Raw genomic sequence first — 19,300 nt, forward strand, 5'->3', positions numbered from 1 at the left:
AGGCTCTCAGGGGGCTGGTTGGAGTATTAGATGGTCTTAGCCATCTCTGGGCATTGGCTAGTCCTGGGAGGCACAGCCCCTGTAGGAGCGGTGTCAAAGCATCAGCATAAAAAGATGAGTTTAAGACATTCCCCTCAAGGTTTAGCTGTTTAGCTGGGGAGGATAAGATACAAAAAAATGCAGCACAGAGCTGGGCACTCAGTCAGGGCACCGCACTGGGCTTTGTTGGGCCAGGGGCTTCTCCGTGGGGGCAAGGTCAGGTCAACGGACATCACCCAACCTCCTGGAAACCCCACAGTGAGAAAATTGCCAGTGAGACTAAGGGCCTGGGACCTCCAGTTGTGGAGGGCTGGATTTGTCACAGAAGCTGCAGTGATCCTGAAGGCAAGAGGAACCCGAGAAGGTTGCTGAGGAGGCAAGTAGCGTGCCTGGGTTTGCATTCTAGATCATTCCAAAGGGAGTTGAGAACAGCGAAGAAGCGCGTGGAAAACACTCAGCTACTGTACCAGCGGGAGAGGGCAGGTGAATGGATCCCAGCAACGGGAGTGGAGGACAATCCTGTTTGTGGGGCTTGCACACGGGAGGGTGAGGCACAGTGACAGGTGCAGGCTGGCCCTGGGTCCCTGCAAGATGGCCCAGCGGTTGCAGGGGTACAATAGGGCACATCAAGGAGGCCTGGTCAGGCAGACGACACATGGAGCTGCACATCAGAGCCTGGCATAGGAGCCTCAGCTTTGATGGGTTACATTGTTTCAGATCATTTACAAAATAATTATGAGGATCAGGTCCCTGGGATCATGTTCACTTCCGAACAGCATTGCAAGGACTGAGGTAGCACGTGTGAAAATGCTTCACAAACTGGCAAAGCACTGCTCGCATGCTTTCTGGATTTATTATTTATTATTGCTCTTGTACAGTCCAGGCCTATCTGCAGGAGAATAGAGGCCACAGCCCCTGCAATTCAATGCCCCCCTGGGCACTGTGGCACATGGGGCATGGGCAAGCAGGCTGGCGGTCTCTGTGACCACTGGCGTCTGTTCTCCCCATCTTCCTTAGCAACAAAGCTCTGAAGTTATTCGAGACAAGCTGCAAGTTCTGACCAGTGAAATTTCACTGGAAGCAGGTGGAACTTCCAGAAGTGCTCTTTAAAGGAGAAGACCCATCCCTCATTCACATTTGATTGGAACTCAGATGAGATGGCTGGAGTTCTTGCAGCCACCTTAGACTATGAGAAGGCTTTTTTTTTTTTTTTTTTTTAATCAAAGCAGAGACTTGGAAAAAGCGTAGGTTCCCTGTGGCTGCAGCAGCATCTCACAGTCCTGGACATCCTTTCTTTGGGCTGATTAACATGAGGAAATAAAATTTCCCTATCTGGTGTTAGCTACGTTTTTTTCAGGTCTTTGGAACTCCCAGCCAAACCTAACCTGAAGTGATACATCAGATAACAAGCTATCAGTAGTTTTATCTCTGAATATGAAGAGTAAAGTGGGTAATATTTGACACATATTCATAAAGTCATAATCATATCAAAATTTTTAAAGAGGGATGAATTGAGGAAAAAAAATCCAAATGTAACCTTTAAAAAACTCATTGTATTTACTCTGTCAGAGTCTTTTATGAAGAAGTAAATATTTTGAAAAGTTCCTCAGATAAATACTTGTGAAACTATCGCACTTATAGTAAAAAAAAAAAAAATCAGTACTTCTTTTTTAAAAAACCTATCTTTACTGGAAGACTAGTTGTAAAAAATTTTAATTCAGCTCCTTTTAAAAGTATTTCAGAGCAACTTGCTCAAGAGAACTCTTAGAAAAGCAGGAAAAACAATGTCTTTCCTTGAGTCTACTTGGAAAAAGAATTGGATGAATTTCAGTTGCCTTGTCTCCCCTCAAACTTCTTTTTGGACTAAAGATAAGGCATAGAAAATTTCCATACAGTATTTGATATTACATTAGGTGGGAAAAAAAGTTGTAAATAAAGTACAAAGTGCCCATCAGACTTGAGGCACGAAAGCTGTAATAGAACGTTAAAAAAAAAAGCAAGCGCTTGCCTGGAGCCTATAAAGAAAAGTTTAACAATAACAAGTAAAGCATTGCCACTTTTTAAAGAAAATCCATCTTTATCCACCCATTATGGACTGAACTGTGTTCCCAAGATTCATATGTTGAAGTTCTAACCCCTAATATGACTTTATTCGGAGATCTGGTCTTTCAGGAGGTAATTCAGGCTAAATGAGGTCATACGGGTGGACCCTAATCCAAGGTGACGGGTGTCCTTCTAAGAAGAGGGAGCCACCAAGGACGGGCACCACAGTGGAAGGGCCATGTGAGGACACAGAAGAGGGCAGCTGCCTGTGAGCCAAGGAGAGGCTTCATGAAAACCAAACTTGCCCACATCTTGATCTTGTACCTCCAGCCTTCAGAGCTGTGAGAAATAAATTTGTCTTGTGTGATGCGCCACCCAGGCTGAGGAATTTTCTGATGGCAGCTCTAGCCAACTAATACAGTACCTTCTCCTGTTCCTGCCATAGCTATACTTGCAAAAGAATGCTTTTTTTTTCATCAACACAGATAAGACTCTAAAGCAGAGATAAGAAGAGTTTGCCATCTTAAGCAGATATTCTAGTCTGACATTTGTGTGGTCAGCAGCCCACTGTCCAGTCTGCACCGGGGTCTTTCCATCCACCGCCGGCTCCTCCTTCCCTGGCTATGCTTATTAGCAACGGCCACCTGACTCCTGTGTTAGAGAAAACTTGGAGCCATCGTATGGGAGCTCCCACCTCTCCAGACGCCCAGCTGAGAATTCCGGCTCCATCTACACCCTGTTCCAGTCTGCTTTTCCTCCTGTCACTCAAGGAAAGCCGTTTCTCTTCCCAGCTCAGATAATCACGTGCCTGTGTCCTGGAGCCCGTCTATGCCCCCACCCTTCTGTGTCTGAACTTCCTCCCAATGATCTGCTCTTCCCCGTCTGGTTTGCTTCTTCCTCTTGATGTCTCTCTCTCTCTCTCTCTCTCTCTCTCTCTCTCCCCCCCCCCACCCGTTTCTCACTGCCCCCCTTCTTCAGCCAACCTCTTTTAAAGGACTTTCTCTGTTTGTGGCCTTCGTTTTCCCGCCTCCCCCTCCAGCGTGTGCTGTGCCCCTGCTGCTGTAATGAAACAATTCTCGCTCAGGTGGCCAGTAAGCTGGGTGTGGCCGAGCCCCCCTGAGCTGCCAGCTGGGGGACCTGCAGTCCAGGCCTCTGCCCCCGGCAGCTCTCCATAGTCTCTGTGAGAGGAGCCCCCCCTCCCCTCCTTCCCCCTCCCCGGCCTCTCCTTTCCTGCGCCACTTCCAGGTCCACCACCTTCCACCTGGATGTTGGATGCTAAAGTTCCTAACACGTGAAGTGCTAGGCCCCCTCCACATCTTTCCCTACCCAGGCTGGAAGTCTCCCCGCACCCAGCCCAGACGAGGGTGGGGTTACACCTGCAGCCCAGCCCTCCCTGTGGGGTCACCAGGGGACCACAGTAGCTCCAGACTGAGCATGAACCAGGCTGACCTTGCGGTCCAGCCTCTCACCCCAGCGTCAACCGTGGGTGTCGTCTGGGGTCCCACAGGCTGCGGTGTTTAAGTCAGCCTAGCAGAAGCCCAAGGGTCAGCCTCGCAACTCCTTCTCCCTCACCCCTGCATCCAAATCATTCCTCTGCCAATTGTTCCTCCTAAAAATGCATTCATTCCATTAACTATCTTTCAATGCCACAAACTTCAGGCTTTCTCGGGCTACCACGACATTTGTCCCGGACCCTCCCGATGTCGCCAGCACAGGCCGTTATCCCAGCCTCTTCAGACCTGCTCTCTAGCCAGAAAAAAAAACTTTGGAAATGCAACTACAAGCGTGTCACATTCCCCGCCACCCACTTGCTGAGCCTCACCGCTGCCCTAGACTGATGTCAAAACCCCAAACCCAGCCCATGAGATGCTGTACAAACAGGCCCCACTCCATCCTTCCTATCCCACTGGGCTGGGCAATTTGGGCCCAAGACATGGGACTTGATTTCCCTCTCAGCTCTATTTATATTCTATTGATTTTAAGAGCTCATTGTGGAGTCACGGCATTATCTTTCTCAAACATATTGTCTGCAAAGATTTCCTAGATTCAGGCTTTTAGGACTGAAATGGCCACATTTGCTGCACCCTCACAGAGGATCACAGAGGACACCCACAGATTATTCCCGATGCCTCCTCAGCAATCGTCTGCTCTACCTGGTGAGCCCTAGTGAGCCTCATGCCTCAGAGTGGAGGCTGCAGGTTGCAGGACAAATCTCAAAGCCCGTAACCTCTAAAATGGAGTTTTAGAAAGGATCAACTTTTAGGGAGAGGAAATAGCAGATATCCTTTTGATGAAGGCACCAAAATTTCAGGAAAGTGGCACTACAGGGTTTCTTTCTGAACGTCTGTGAATCTTATTCAAAGCAGACTATAGCAATATGGTTAGGATTGATTGCCTCCAATCCTAATTTTAGCTCAGATGCATTCAATGCAGCTGAATAGGCACATTTCACATTATTGTATTTCCCCACGAGCATTTTTGATCGTACAGTGACAGCCATATTATTTCCCTCTTTCATATAAAATGTGGGCTTGGCAGAACCAGCCATTGTTCTGCAGTATCACGTGCCCCCCCTTATTATTCTCCTTTCTGTGTGCACAGAGTGGGCAGGTAAAGGGCCCAGAAGGGGAGCATCCATGAAGAAGAGAGAGAGTGATGCGCACACGGCTGCCCTCCTATCCCTGAGAGCGGAGTGCCACCAGGTACAGGTGGGTGGGCTGATGGGGGGTGAGCTCACTATTTTGTTATCTCAGCCTTTTCACTAGAGATGCTCAAAGAGCTGAGACCAGCTTCACCCCTTCCTCTACAAACCCTCTACCAGCCGACACGGGCACAGTAGGCATCCCAAAGCCTCAAACCCCAGAGGCCACTCTGGAGGATGCCGACGTCTTTTAGCAAGTAAATACTCACATTCAGAGGTAGCCCTCTTTATGCTTGAGATCGAATATTGTAGCTCTTTCTAGCACTGTGTCTCCTCTGTTCAGCCAACACATTCATGCTCCGTTGGTCACGACAGCGTTGGGGAAACAGGTGGCTAAATTTTACTGCCCTGGGTCTCAAGTGCATGGACTGCTGTCAGGCCCAGTAATAGGTGTCTGCTCTTCTCTCTCTCAGGGAGTAAGGGCAGATGGGTAGAGGTGGCATTTCGTTGGTTCTGCTCTTTAAGTAACATCACAACTGAGGAAGGGCAGTGGAGCCCTCAGGATGCTCCTGCAGTCAGCGGCCTTAATGCTTTCTCCTCCGGCTATAAGACACAGGTCTGCTTTAAGTTCCCATGAGACTTTCTTGTCTCATGGCCAAGCAGCAGCTTTGAAATCAGCGAGACCTGGGTTTCTTTTTTCCTTTTTTTTCCCTAATATTTTATTATTTATTGAGAGAGGCACACAGAGAGAGGTAGAGACACGGGCAGAGGGAGAAGACGGGACTCGATCCCAGGACCCTGGGATTATGACCTGAGCCAAAGGCAAACGCTCAACCACTGAGCCATCCTGGTGCCCCAGACCTGGGTTTCAGTGTGAACTCTGCCCCTTAGGAACCCCGCGACCTTCGTTTTGCTACTCTTCACCTCTGAATCTTCACGCCCTCTCTGTAAGATGAGGAAAATTCTCACTTTGCGAAAGAGACTTTGTATGGAGACTAAAAGAAGCATAGTGTGAAAAGCAACTTAAATATAGCCTACAAAACAATAAGTTAAGTTATATGGCAAAGAAAATTCAAGATAAAATTCTAAACTTAGATACCTTGAGGATACTATTTAGTTTACTAGAGCGAAGTCTTCTTCATTTATTCCTTCAACCAGTATCTATTGGGCACCAGCTATTGCCAAGCACTGCTCTGGCCACTTGGGGTGTGTTAAGAGGTCTGCTAGTAAACAAACACCTAGGACCCTCAGGCAGGGTGGGGGGAAAGCCCTGATTTGTAGTGTTTGCCAGTTACCACGACATTAGTACCCCCACCATGGCCAGCGAGCCAGAGAGGGGGGAAGAGATGCCCATAACCCGCCAGGGCTGCCACACCAGCACTTGTGTATCAACAAATAAACCATCATCATCCCATCCCCGCCCCCATGGCCCTTCCCTTCTGACACTGTCCTGTGCGGATAAAGTGTGGCCCAATGCCCTTCCCTCACCAAGTCTCCCTGAGGGAAATTTTCAGAGACAGCAATTTTTAAAAAAATGAAACAGACTTAATTATTTCGATTATCATTACATTGCTTTGTTTCGTTTTTCTCTGGGAAGAATCATCTAAAACACCGGCTGCTGCTCAAACTCTACTTACACATAAAGGACCAAAGCTCATTTAAAAAAAGAACAACCCAGCTCCCCCCAAAATTCACACTTCTCCAAAATTGTAAGTGCCTTGCTGTCTTTACTCTGGTTTTACTTCAAGCAAAGAGAATCCTTGCTGAGTGAGGGAGAACCTGCTCTGATTTCTCTTTCCAGGGCACCACTGAAGTGTGGCTCAGGGCAGGCGGTGGCCACCAGGGCGGGGAGCTCCGCAGTCCCTTTTCTTGTCCTTGAACCTCTGTACTTCACTTGCACATGCATGGCACAGTGCGTAGCTGACCTCCGCAGGGCTAATCCTCCCGGTTTCAAGGGGAGTGAGGATGACAGATTGCAGAAGGCCAAGGATGGGGAAGTTTTATAGCTCCTGGGACACAGCTCTATGGCTGTACTAAATGTTTCCTGGACTTTCTTTTTTTAATACGAAGCAGTAAAACAAGGGGAGAAAATGAACAGGACAGACTTTTTGCCAGTCTGGGAGTTCGCAGCGCTCTGTGTTTGCCACACTCCACTTTACAAAACTAGGCCTGTTCCCCTGAGGATAAAGAGTCAAGGTGCCATGTGAGAGTGCTGCCAAGCACACCCCTGGTGCCGCAGCAGGTGGGCAGGTGGCTTCTTAGGAGCCTTTCTAACTCAAGCCGACCCAAGCAAACAGAAGGGTATGTCCTGAAGCAAATCTATTTGACCTACATTTGATCCCAATTCACTTGCTACTTGAACTTGTAACAGGCAGAGATCTAGCTGTGATGACTCGATTCCACTCAACCTGCCACGAAGCTGTTTCACAGAATCTAGTGCCAAGGGCGTCTGAGTCTACAGACACATAAATCGTGACAAGATAAAAGTGCTGTGCAATTGCAGATTTGATGAGTAAGCAAAGGGACAAGAAACACAATGCACTCATCTCTACTCCAAAGGTAGCACCTCAAATGCCCTACGCACCCCCACCCATGCTTCCTCATGTGACCTCAAGACCAGCGGGAACAGTGGCCTCTCTTCCAGGCTGGGACATCCATCCCCCTGACTATATTCATCATCAGGCAGGTCTGCAGGCTCAGGAGGAGCCTGGGGTCATGGAGTTGAGCGGCTGGATCTAAGTCCTGCCTCTACTTGCTCTATGACTTTCGGCCAGGTTCTTAGTTTCTCTCTGTAGAGATAGGGTTGTAGAAAGTACCTGCCGCCCAGAGCTGTTGAGATCGGAATGAATTATCATGGAAAGCATCTAATCCAGAAGCGTGTCTGGCACATAAGTACCACATATGTGTCAGCTGGTCTAGGAAAGGAATTTGAAATGGGTCTGAGAGATTGTTGGTAGCCTTCAGCTGAATGCTGGGACTCCAAGAATTGTTTGATTCTATAGGATGCGCGACTTTGTTTCCCGTTGACAAGGGTATTTTAGGGCTCTGAAGAGATACAAGTTAATTCATAGAAAGCAGGAGCTAGGAGAAGAATTTTGCCACAGAAGTGTGTACTGTGGGGGGATCCCCGGGGGGGCTCAACAGTTGAGTGCCTGCCTTCAGCCCAGGGCGTGATCCTGGGGTCCCGGGATCGAGTCCCACATCGGGCTCCTGCATGGAGCCTGCTTCTCCCTCTGCCTGTGTCTCTGCCTCTCTCTCTCTCTCTCTCTCTCTCTGTCTGTCTGTCTCTAATGAATAGATAAATAAAATCTCAAAAAAAAAAAAAGAAAGAAAAGAAGTGTGTACTGTGTCCCATGGAAGGACAATTGATCATCGCCCCGTGGCTACGGGCCAGTTTTGCCAGTTTCCGTCATTGGTCCATCCACGTCAGCATTGCTGGTCTGCTTTAAATGTGTGATTCCTGAGTTCCCTTTTGACCAGGTGTAATAATATCTTACTGCTTTCCTCATTACTTAGTACATTATGTACAATGTTGACACATGTTGATTTTGTATTTATTCTTTTATAAAGTGTCTTTTTTCACGCTGTCTTCATACTCCTCATCTCTCACTTACCCACCCATTCATTCCATAAATATTGTGTGTACTGGGCTGTGTAGAAGGTGGAATCTGGTATTTCAAAAGCACTAATTGTCTTAGAGTATTAGAGGCAGAATTGTTTTCCTAAGGGCTTGGTACTGAGCACATTGTTCAGATACAGGCATGGCCTCTTGGTGTTCTTCTAACACTCAAAGAAGACTCTTCTCTTTTTCATTTTCAAAAGGTACAAAGAGTTCAGAAATGCACAATGTGTTTCATCATCATTTCACTTCTCCTACCCTAGCCATTATTTTTTTCTTTAAGCAGAGTGCCCATTTTACCAACCTACCCTCAGTATAGGTGTCTACTATGGGCGGGTCTTCTAAAAGTACCAGCTCCTTAGAAAGCATATTGAGAGCATTAAATGGCTCTTAGATAAAAGAGTCATACCAAGGGGTCACCAGTCCACTTGATGTCTTAAAATTTCAAATATAAAAGTTGAAAGAAAATGCACACTACAGGAAATCCAGTGCCAGTGAACTCTTTTTCTTAGAGCTTCGATTCCATTCTCAATTCACATTTCACAGGTGAGCTGAAATAAGCCCAAACTTGCCTTTGCCACCCAAGTTCATCAAAATGGAAAAACCAGGGGGCCTGGGGAGGGGCACCGGCTTGAGGTGAGTCCTTCCACCCCTCACGCTAATAGCTCTCCTCTAATCTTTATGCCCAAATATTCTAGTCTGTATGGTTGGCCATCATCTGGAAGAAATCAACTGGCCTATCAGCTCCCAGACTGAAGACCCTGGCAGGTAGAGGAGACCAGAGGGCCCCGGATGCAGCACCACCAACTTGAGAAAGGTCAGGTGTGACCCTGCTTTCAGACATCACCAGAAACACATCCTGACCTTCCGGGGACTGTAAACGCTCATCTTGGTGGGGTTATTTTAAATCAAAGGCTGGCATGGCACAGCTGCACCAGTGAGGCACGCCTAAGAAAATAAATACTAGTTACAGGGGGATTTCATGCCGTTAACTGCACTGGGTGGAGGCTGGAGGGCAGTAGCTTTTAACAAGTTTTATTTGAAAGACTAACTCGGTGTGGTTGTCACGACAGTTGTGTTTGTGGCTGGGCTTGTATTGCTAACAGATGGGCACCTGGCAGCCTTTCCTAATTCATGCAGACGCTCCGGGAGGAGTGACCGGGCTCCGTAAGTCCAACATCAACCTTACACAAACCGTTCCCTCCCGTGTTAATAAACAGAACATTTTAGGGCTGCTCTGGTCAAGACACTAGCAGAAATATCCAGCTGTTCCTCCCTTTTCATCTCTGTTCGCCCTCTGAGAATTCATTAAAAAAAGAAAAAAAATTCTTCTGCAAAGAATCACTGCCTTAAAAAAAATTAAATAAATAAATAAATAAATGGGACTATTTTGCAAAAAACCCATCTGCAAATACCCTCTGCAGCCACCAAGTCACCTGCCACGTTAGGATCTTCATGAAAGGGACATAAGACCAGAAAACAATGGTGGTAGCAATCTGGCATTTAGGGATGCCAGTGTCAGACGAAAATTTAGCATCCTCCCATTGGTTTGGGAAGATCAGTTAGAGAGCTGCTTTGTACTCTAAACACAAAACAAAACAAAACCCTGTGGACAGCAGCTCAGGATTTCATCTCTAGGCACCAAGCTTGCTTTTAAGGAAGCAAAACTTCTTGAACTTTGCTGTGTTTTAAAACAGAACATTATGACACATGCAGACATACACCCAAACAGACCCAGCCAGCCAGCCATGGAAAGAGAGGAGGGGAACACCCAGGGGCGCAGTTCTGGGAACTCCTGGTACACCCGGGTGCAGATCATTTCTCCGCGGCCAAGGCTGAGTCCCCCAGCAAGGGATTTCCATGTCTGGGTGGCTCTCCCTTCACACCTCCCTTCACAAGGGTGCTGGGCGCACAGCCTCTCTGCCCAGACCATCGCACTTCGGGCCTCTTCCTTACTGTTCTGTTACCGCGAAAGGCAAGGCCTCAGGGCCCTGGGAGTACGTTCTCCACCACGCTCCCCGGCTGATAATCATCGTTCTTTTCTTCTTTTCCTCTTTAAAGAGTCTTGTGTAATATGTAGAATGACAATATGAACCTTTGGAACAAATAGCTTTTCAAATAGTTCCTAAGTACTCCACCTACATTTTCAAAGACCAAAGCGCTGCTCCCAAAGAATTTGGTGAATTTAACCGTTTCTCAAGATGAAACGTGTAAAGGATTTCTCCTTCAGCACAGACAGATGACGTCCTGAGCCAGCTAACCTACAAATAATGAGATTTCCTGAGAAATCTATCAGTGAGTGTTGTTTTTTACATCAATCACAAAAGAAAAATTATTCTAGCAAGGAGAAGGGGGGGCGGAATCAATTACTCTAATACCACATATGTTTTAAAGTATTTTTCAATATTCACCAGCAAAAATAAAGACTGGGTTATGGTAAGTGAATATTTTACCAATGTCATCGGAGCATGGTTCTTTACCTGCTTCCATAAGCTACCTTTTGATGATGCTCCTGGTTAATGGAACACAAGACACAGGACGAGGGCCAAGTGGGAGATGAAGGACCAGGAGTCTGACTCTAGGACACACAGGACAATTGCTGAGGCCTAAATCAATTTACCTTTTTTTTTTTCTTTTTTAAGTCAGCTGAATGTATAGCATCTCTGGGGGCCCGAGCTGGGGGTCAGGAGGAATGAGGTCAGGTACCTATGCTCTGGCTTCCTCGGTGGTGGCCTATTCCCATGGCTGAAGCACTCTTCTCAATATGTGCCTCACTACACACTGCCCACCCTCCTCCTTTTGTCTCTGCCATTAATATAGCCTTGCAATTTCTGGAACCATGTACTTTGCAACCCTTCGTGGCCTCCCTACCCTACCCCTGCTTTGAAAATATCTCTTTATTAACTAGACTTCAAATTAACTTAACTTGAGTGTGCCACATATCTCCTGCGGGGACCCTGACGGATTCTCAATCTGGCCCCGATGCCCCTAGCGATCCATGGGTAGAAGTCTATTTCAATATACTAGATGTCCATTGTCATCCTCTGTAACTTATTTTATGTGTTTAAAAGCATTGTTCTGTGAGAGGGTCCTTAGGCTTCACAGGATTGACAAAGAAGTCTACGATATTAAAAGAAAAAGAAAGAAAGAAAGAAAGAAAGAAAGAAAGAAAGAAAGAAAGAAAGAAAGAAAGAAAGAAAGAGAAAGAAAGAAAGAAAGAAAGAAAGAAAGAAAGAAAGAAAGAAAGAAAGAAAGAAAGAAAGAAAAGAAAGGGGGCAACGAAGTGAGGGACAAAACTTTGTCCTCTCAGTGGCTCTGTCCAGAAAGCAGCATGGACTGGAATTCATGGGAACCTATGCAGAGGGAACAGAAGATTTCTTTCCCTGCACCTGCCCTACTTCGCAGTATGCCTCTCCATCACCCCCAATCTCTTCTCTCTCTCTCTCTTTCTTCTCCCTCTCTCTCTTTCTCTCGGGCATGCAGCATTTAGATGAAGAAGAACAAAGTCTCACAAAGAAGCAGAAAGCCTGGCGAGTCTTTCATATCCTTCATTTAGAGGAACCTGGGTGACTCAGTGGTTGAGCGTCTGCCTTTGGTTCAGGGGTCCTGGGATCAAGTCCCGCATCAGGCTCTTCACAGGGAGCTTGCTTCTCCCTCTGCCTATGTCTCTGCCTCTCTATCTCTCTGTGTATCTCTCATGAATGGATAAATAAAATCTTTAGAAAAAAGATCTTTTTTATCAATTCACAAGATATATATATATATATATATATATATATATATATATATACATATATATATATAAAGAGAGAGAGGCAGAGACACAGGCAGAGGGAGAAGCAGGCTCCATACCGAGCCCGATGTGGGACTCGATCCCAGGACTCCAGGATCACACCCTGGGCTAAAGGCAGGCGCCAAACCACTGAGCCACCCAGGGATCCCAAAATCTTTAAAAAATAATAAATATAAAAAATAATAAAACCTTCATTTACTCATCCTTTACTTGACTCTGTTCCTCCGAGGAGCCTCGATACCTCAGGCAGTGTGGATCTCCTCCTTGGAGAGGCCCAGCCTCTCTTCCTGCTTTTTCAAAGTTCTCTTCACTAATGTGGCTGAGAAGGGTGAGGAAGACAGGCCTGGGAATTGATAACCTCCTTTCCCAAATCCCTCCCCAGCTAAGAAGGATTTTAACAAGTCTTCTGAGCCATTTCATTTTCCCATCTGGGCCAAATGGTCATGCTGACTGATTTCCTCTGGCTTTTCTCACAGAGAAGTCTACACTGGCCTTTCTGTGCATTGGCCTGGAAGAAGGGGTGATAAGGCTGGGCCCTGGGGTGGTTGTGGACAGATAAGCACTCGTGTACTGTTCTCATTCATTCAGGGTAACTGCTTGAGATCATACTCCATGGAGTTGTACTCAACTTGGTAGGATGTACAGTGTTGTTTGGCAACAGAAGCCATTGTTAACATGAAAGATTCAAGTTCTTTGCCTTCTTCTGTGTACAGGGACCTGGTTGTTGGGTGTCTCATTAAAGGGAGTGTTCAATGTCTCAGGGCTTTCTTACCAGACATCACTAAAATATTAGACTCGTGGTTTTCACCTTTATGAGCATCTGGTTCAGGATGGTTTCCTTCTATATGGTTAATAAATGATCATTAATTGATCAAGTAATTAATACCAAGTAAGAAGATGAGCTAAAATCTATAGCACATAAAGTAAATATAACTGGAAATTAGAGCAAGAGCTTTCACAGACAAGCTGATATTGATGTGGAAACAAAGTAATCCCTCAGGTGTCAGAACGAGATGGTGCCAAGCTGCAAGGAAGCTCAGGGATAGTCTTTTTCTCCTAGAAACCAAAGAACAAGAGTAGGTCAGTATACAAGGTGATGAACTATCAATTATAAACCAACATACGACTGAAAATTGAATTTATGGCTACCTTAGGTTTTAAAAAATATCCAAAAGGTACCAAGAGACTCAAGTGAATTATACACAAACCACAAGTAAATTGAAGACAATAGAAAGACAAAACATGGGGCGCCTGGGTGGCTCAGTAGGTTAGGCATCTGGCCTCAATCCCGACTCAGGTCATGATCTCAGGGTCCTGGGATCGAGCTCCCTCCAATGGGGCTCTGAGCTCAGTTCCAGGTCTTCTGAGGGCTCTCTCTCTCCCTCTGCCTCTCCCCTTGTTCTTTTTCCTCAAATAAATAAATAAAATCTTTTAAAAAGAAAGAAAAAACTAAACATATCTAGGACAGGATAAGGAAAAATTTAACAGTTGAAGACCAACCAGAAGGAGGAAGAGAAGATATCTAACTGTGTCAAAATATGAAACACTCCAGAGAGCACAGCACAAATCCCATAACCTGGTATTTTCAGGCTCAGTCGGCACAAAGCAAGCAAGCACATTTATTTTAATTTTTGGACACAAAATTACTCTTCTTCCTTATCTTTTGCTTACATAGTGCTGAAGTATTTGTTAAAGGTTGAGTATTTTCTAAGGGCTAACCTACTGTCAATTATGAAAACTTTTGTGGAGAAAAATTATAACTGAACAAATATTTTAATTCAGTTGTTATTAAAAGAAACAGCTTTCCAGGCTGATAAACAAGCGCTCACATAGTTGTGCCTCAGAGAATTCTTTTTGAAATATGAATTTGTGGTTGGTTAGGAGAGAACCCTATGACAGTCTCTGTTGTCCCCTTTCTGTGATGGAAAGGCCACGCAGACCTGCAGAGTTGGCATTTGCTTTGCATTTCCATCACTGAATTACCCGCTAAACACCAACTAGGCCACATAATAACTATTTTAGCCTAGGTCACTAACTTAACCTCTCAATATAGTTCAAATCTATAAAAGCAAACAAAAACAAATCAAAACAAAAACAAAAACAAACTGCCTATTACAAAGTATATAATCCTAGATAAATTTCGACTTGCCTGGTTTAGTTTGGTAGACACCTATGCTTTGGTAATGTTCTCACCTAAACTTGTTTGAGTTAGAAGCTAAAAAAAAAAAAATAAAGATCTTCAAGCTTTTTGCCTGAGGTGTTCTTTGGCAACTGTTAGATCTAGGTGATCCTCAATTCCTTTAAGCCTTGATATGGGTTCCCAAGCCACCATCTCTTCCTTTGAGATACCCGCCATTGCAGTGCACATGCTTCCCTGGTCCTCTCTAGGGACATGCAAAATATATATTCCTTGGCAGTGCCCTCTCTCCAAAATGCTGACTGCTGTATTGAAGAAACAGTAAAAAAATAAAAAAATAAAAAGTCAACAAATGCCGTAGTAGAGTAATGGCTCTTAACTCCTGTCTGCGTATTTGCATCTCTTGGGGCACTTTCAAAACCATGCAGTGAGCAAGCCCAACCTCAGATCTGTGAATTCAGAATCTGTAGTCATGAGATCTCCCTCATGCTGCCAATGTGCAGCCACATGGAGAACGGCCGCAAAGGCATGTATGTAATATGTAATCTGCAGAAGGCAGATAATCAGGTCAACAAAAACTTTGAGTACCTGCTGGATGCCATTCAAAATACAGAAAAGAATTTTGGGAAAATGTCTGAATTATTAAGAATCCTTTGTAAATTCCATTATTTAATACCTCAAGTATTTTCTTTTGTTAATATTTGTTTGAACAAGCATCAAAGTGATCAATGCAATTCAGTAGTTAAATTTCTGTAGTTGATTTTTGTTCTTTGCACTCTGGCACTTATTGAAAATCTGATTCATTAAGAGGTCTTCTACACAGAACCATGATTTGATGTCTACAAGGCCAGCTCCTCACTGGACTGCAGGAATCAGTAAATCCAACATCATTTACTGAAAAGAAGCTAAAGTCAATGTTACAAAATAGTACTTAAACAGAATTCCTCATAGACCCGGTAGGTGTTGCAAATGTCTAAAACTTTTCTCTATTTTTATGGGTATATGACATACTTTCCCCAAGCAAGGATTTACTTCATGCCAATTTTATAAGGCCGTGTAATATATCATTTCTAACATATTTAATGAAAACAATTACATCTGCATAGAAGGCATTCAAAAAACAATAGAGTGAAGTATCCTAGCAATAAAAAGCCTGCACCAATATCTAAAATCAATCGGAAATTTAAAAAATATATATGTATTAGCATCCTAGATTTTAAGACTTATTATACTGGCAGAAAATTCTCAAATCTAATTTAACACGGATGCATGGCCACATTGTAAATATCCCAGAGAAAGGTGAATGTGATCATACTCATGGCCTCAGGAACGCTCAGTGAAATGCACATTTGTGGAAGTAGTCCTGTTTCTCTGCATATGGAAACCCTGTCTATCCACATAAAGTGACTAAACATACAAGCCACAAAGCAATACTGATCTCATGGTCCGGGTAAGAAATGTGTTTTTTATGCACCTTGGTATATGTCTCCATGAGATGGAATTGGGACCTTTTATTTGATTTCTATTGTGTAAAAAGCTAAAGTCACTGAAGGTTTGAACCTACAAAAGGCTGTACATCAAGGCAATGCAAACCACTTACGTATTTGCATATTAGACCTACTTATTTCTAAAAATGCACTTAGGTTCTTTCAACTTTTATTTCATCTTTCTACAAGGCTTTCATGTCCCCTCTTTCTGTAGACTGCTCAAGAGCATGACTAGTCTCTCTAAATGACTAAATTAGATATTTTTCTTAAAAGGCCACCTCTTTCAGACACATGGATATATGAATATATAAATGTTTTAGCATTATACATATGATTTCAGCTATGTATATGTAAAATGTTTAGATTTATATAATTCTTAAATATCTGTATAGCATACAGTTTTTAAATAAGCCATTAACAGCCTAATTCTCCTCACTAAATATAGTCAGAAAAATGCTTGTGCTCCCAGGAACTTATCCAAAACATAATTCAGACCTGGGAATTATTGGGTTTTCTTCCCAAAGATATGAATTTTTATGAGAGTTCTCAGCAAAGAAAAATTAGAAATAGAGACTCAGCCAACCCTACCATATTGTGGCTCCTGTAATGTACAGGATCTAACTTAAACCAACAAAGATTTTACTCTGATAATGGAAGTGCCTGTGGAACCTTGATCCACGGGTTCATTAATGCTCCCTGGTGGACATCAGCTTCAATTAGGTATTTAGCTGAAACGGGTTAGAGAGAAATTGTGCAGGTACAGAAGACCGTAGCGAGTCAGAAAAAGCTTAAAAAAAGAAAACTTACATTAAAACACCTTTATGGAAACTTATTTTAACCTCAGGCAATGAACAACATATTTACCTTTTATAAAAATATGTGAATAACTAACCCACTTGGTAGAGATTAGGTGAGTTCCTGGTAAAATCTATTCCTTTTGGTACCACTTACAGATCAAAGGTGATCCAAAATGGGCTCTATTTTATATGTATCATTATGTAAAGTAAATGTTTAAACTGTATCTCTCAAACCAACAGGCAGTAACCCAATATCCACTGCTCTTGTAAGAACAGAGATATTTTGATGCTTACAGCAGCTTTTACCCATGTTTTAAGAGACTACACTGTGTCCAATAAATGTGTGCTGTATGTAATACATTCCTTGACACATACTACATCCTATGAGGGTTAACAATGCAGCCTGTCAGGCAGCATAAAATAATTTTACATGATCTTATCCAGAGAGAAATACAAATGTATCAGATTGCTTTTTAGAAAAATGAAAGAATAAAATCAAAGAAACATGGCGGTATGTTATCAATATTCCAAATGCCTAAGAAGAACCTTCTTGGAAAATGCATCTCAAGCTCACAGGATGAGGATTCAAGATTTGCTGGACCTCTTAACTCCCTTCAGATAAGTAACTAGTCTGTTTGAAAAAGGAAAACTGCAGAAAGAAGGGTCCACTCAGCCTCACGCTTGCTAGTGAACTGCTGAAATTTCCCCATCTCAGCAGACTTCTTTCTATAAAGGTCAGTAATCAGACTGCTGGCTGTGAATGCAGACTGAGGAAGTGTCGACACTGAGGAACAAGCTAGAATTTGCAGACACATACTCACACCCAGATCACTTTACCAAATATAGCTTACCATCATCTCAGCCTCTACTTTTTCTACTCCTTTGCTTTTTGTTTGGCCTTTCAAGACAAAAAGCAACCAGCTATGTTCCTGGATTTTCTGGCACTCTTTTGGACTGAACACCTGTAAAGAAGCGAATAAGCATTTTATTCTTGTCTGAAAGGTTTTCGTTAGCACTCCCCTACCCTCCCCCAAAACCCGCACACGCGCGCACACACATACACATACACACACACACACACACACACACACACAGACTTGCTTTTCTTCGCCTCACCATGTAAGTAGCTATAATCAATATGCAGCGCTGTTCCATCTCCTGTTTTCCTGTTCAGGCTCCGTGTTCTGGTGCGCCACCGCTCCTAGCCACTTTCCTGTCTCTTCCATTCTCTCCGACAGCTGGGCAGACATCCAAGATCTTTGCCATTTTAGTGGCTCAAGGAGTCTACCAGATAGTGTTCAGACGAGAGGGATGACCTCACAAGGAATTTATTTTTCCTTTTGGGTCTAAGTTTTGTGAGTTGGACACAGGACTGATGTATTTTCTAACTCAAGCCAATGGAAATGGAGTGACTGAACTGGAGTTGAAGTCTCTGACAGCTTTCTGTAGCTCCAGAGAACCTGTTAGGGGGAAAAAAAGTTTAAAGTGGAATCGGTCTTCGTCTGAAAATGCGACATGAATTCTACTCTGCATACCTGCACTGAACATGCTAGCACAACAAGTAAAACTTAAAGACACCAAAGTCAATAAATTCAAAGTTATGGCTTTCACAGCAACCATAACTCATGTGTCAGTAGCATTTTCCATTCCTGCAATAGGCGTTAAGTTTACCAGTCCAATGCAAATGCACAGTGTAGCCAAGTTAGCTACTGAGTTCCCTGACTTTTCTTGACATTGAACCAGTCAGACCCATCATTATATTCCGTTTAAATGGCACTTGTCAAGTTCCTGGCCGAAAAACCTCCTCCATTCGTATTACCTTGACTGCAAAGAAGTCCGAACTTACAAGGCTAACCTCTCCCTGGGTAAACCAGGGACCCAAAGATTCTACATCCCCGTGAGAAGCTCAGAATTCCCCAACTCACATACCCACACGGCTTCAAACCCCCGAGTGTGGTTTGAGTTTTATTTCTCAGTAAACATGTGGAAAAGCTGAAGTACAAGCGGCATGTCGGGATATTTGAGGTAGTTAAATTGACTTGTTTATAGATCTTTGAAGTTTTATGGACTTTCCAGGTATCATCTCAAGCACTGAATTGAGTTTCACCAGAAACATCAAATATCAGTATTAGGAAAGTTCACAGTTTGTAGCCTGATACTTTAACTGCTTAGTAAATATTATAGTCTTTTTTTATCAGTAGCAAGTTGGTAACTGATAATATTTTCAATGAGCTCTGAAGTTTCTTTATAAAAGTGCACAATCTCAGACCTACATATTGCACTCTACCTGGCTGCAGTGAAGAGATAACACTATCTCCAGTGAATATAGCTTTTGTCTCCCCCTCCCACCCCATGAAGTAGCTGCAGAGTTATAAACTGACTTTGGAATGCCTCCCTCCTAAGCTCTGGCTATAACCCAGGCCCATTCTACAGGTGGGTTGGCTAAGACAGCAAAAGTAATGATCCCAAGGTACTAATGTATGTGAGTGATCCTGGCAGGCTTGCAGCAGGCACATATGGCACCTTTGAATGGAGCCGAAAAGGCACCCCTCCAACAAACCGAGAAGAAAAAAGTGTCCCCCGTTGGACATTACAATTTAAGATATTCCTCCCTGATGATGCTGCCTCTTGCCATGGTGCAAGCCTGCATCAGTGCAGCCAGTAAGCCTGGAGCTGATCCCAAAAGTCAGGCACTTTTGCGCAGGGCATTGCCTGAACAGCCCAATACAGTGACACCACCTGCT

General features: G+C 44.1%; 1 long non-coding RNA gene across 1 annotated transcript; it reads right to left on the bottom strand.

Moving 5' to 3' along the window:
- Positions 1 to 12,936: 12,936 nt before the first annotated feature.
- LOC144296459 (uncharacterized) lies at positions 12,937 to 18,842 on the bottom strand. The gene is made up of 3 exons (XR_013363576.1): positions 17,673 to 18,842; positions 17,408 to 17,518; positions 12,937 to 13,191 (listed from the first exon to the last, which is right to left on the bottom strand). It is a non-coding gene; the product is annotated as an uncharacterized LOC144296459 (long non-coding RNA).
- Between the last annotated feature and the right edge of the window lie 458 nt (positions 18,843 to 19,300).

The sequence above is a fragment of the Canis aureus genome, chromosome 24, assembly GCF_053574225.1.
Source record: "Canis aureus isolate CA01 chromosome 24, VMU_Caureus_v.1.0, whole genome shotgun sequence".
Classification (NCBI taxonomy): domain Eukaryota; kingdom Metazoa; phylum Chordata; class Mammalia; order Carnivora; family Canidae; genus Canis; species Canis aureus.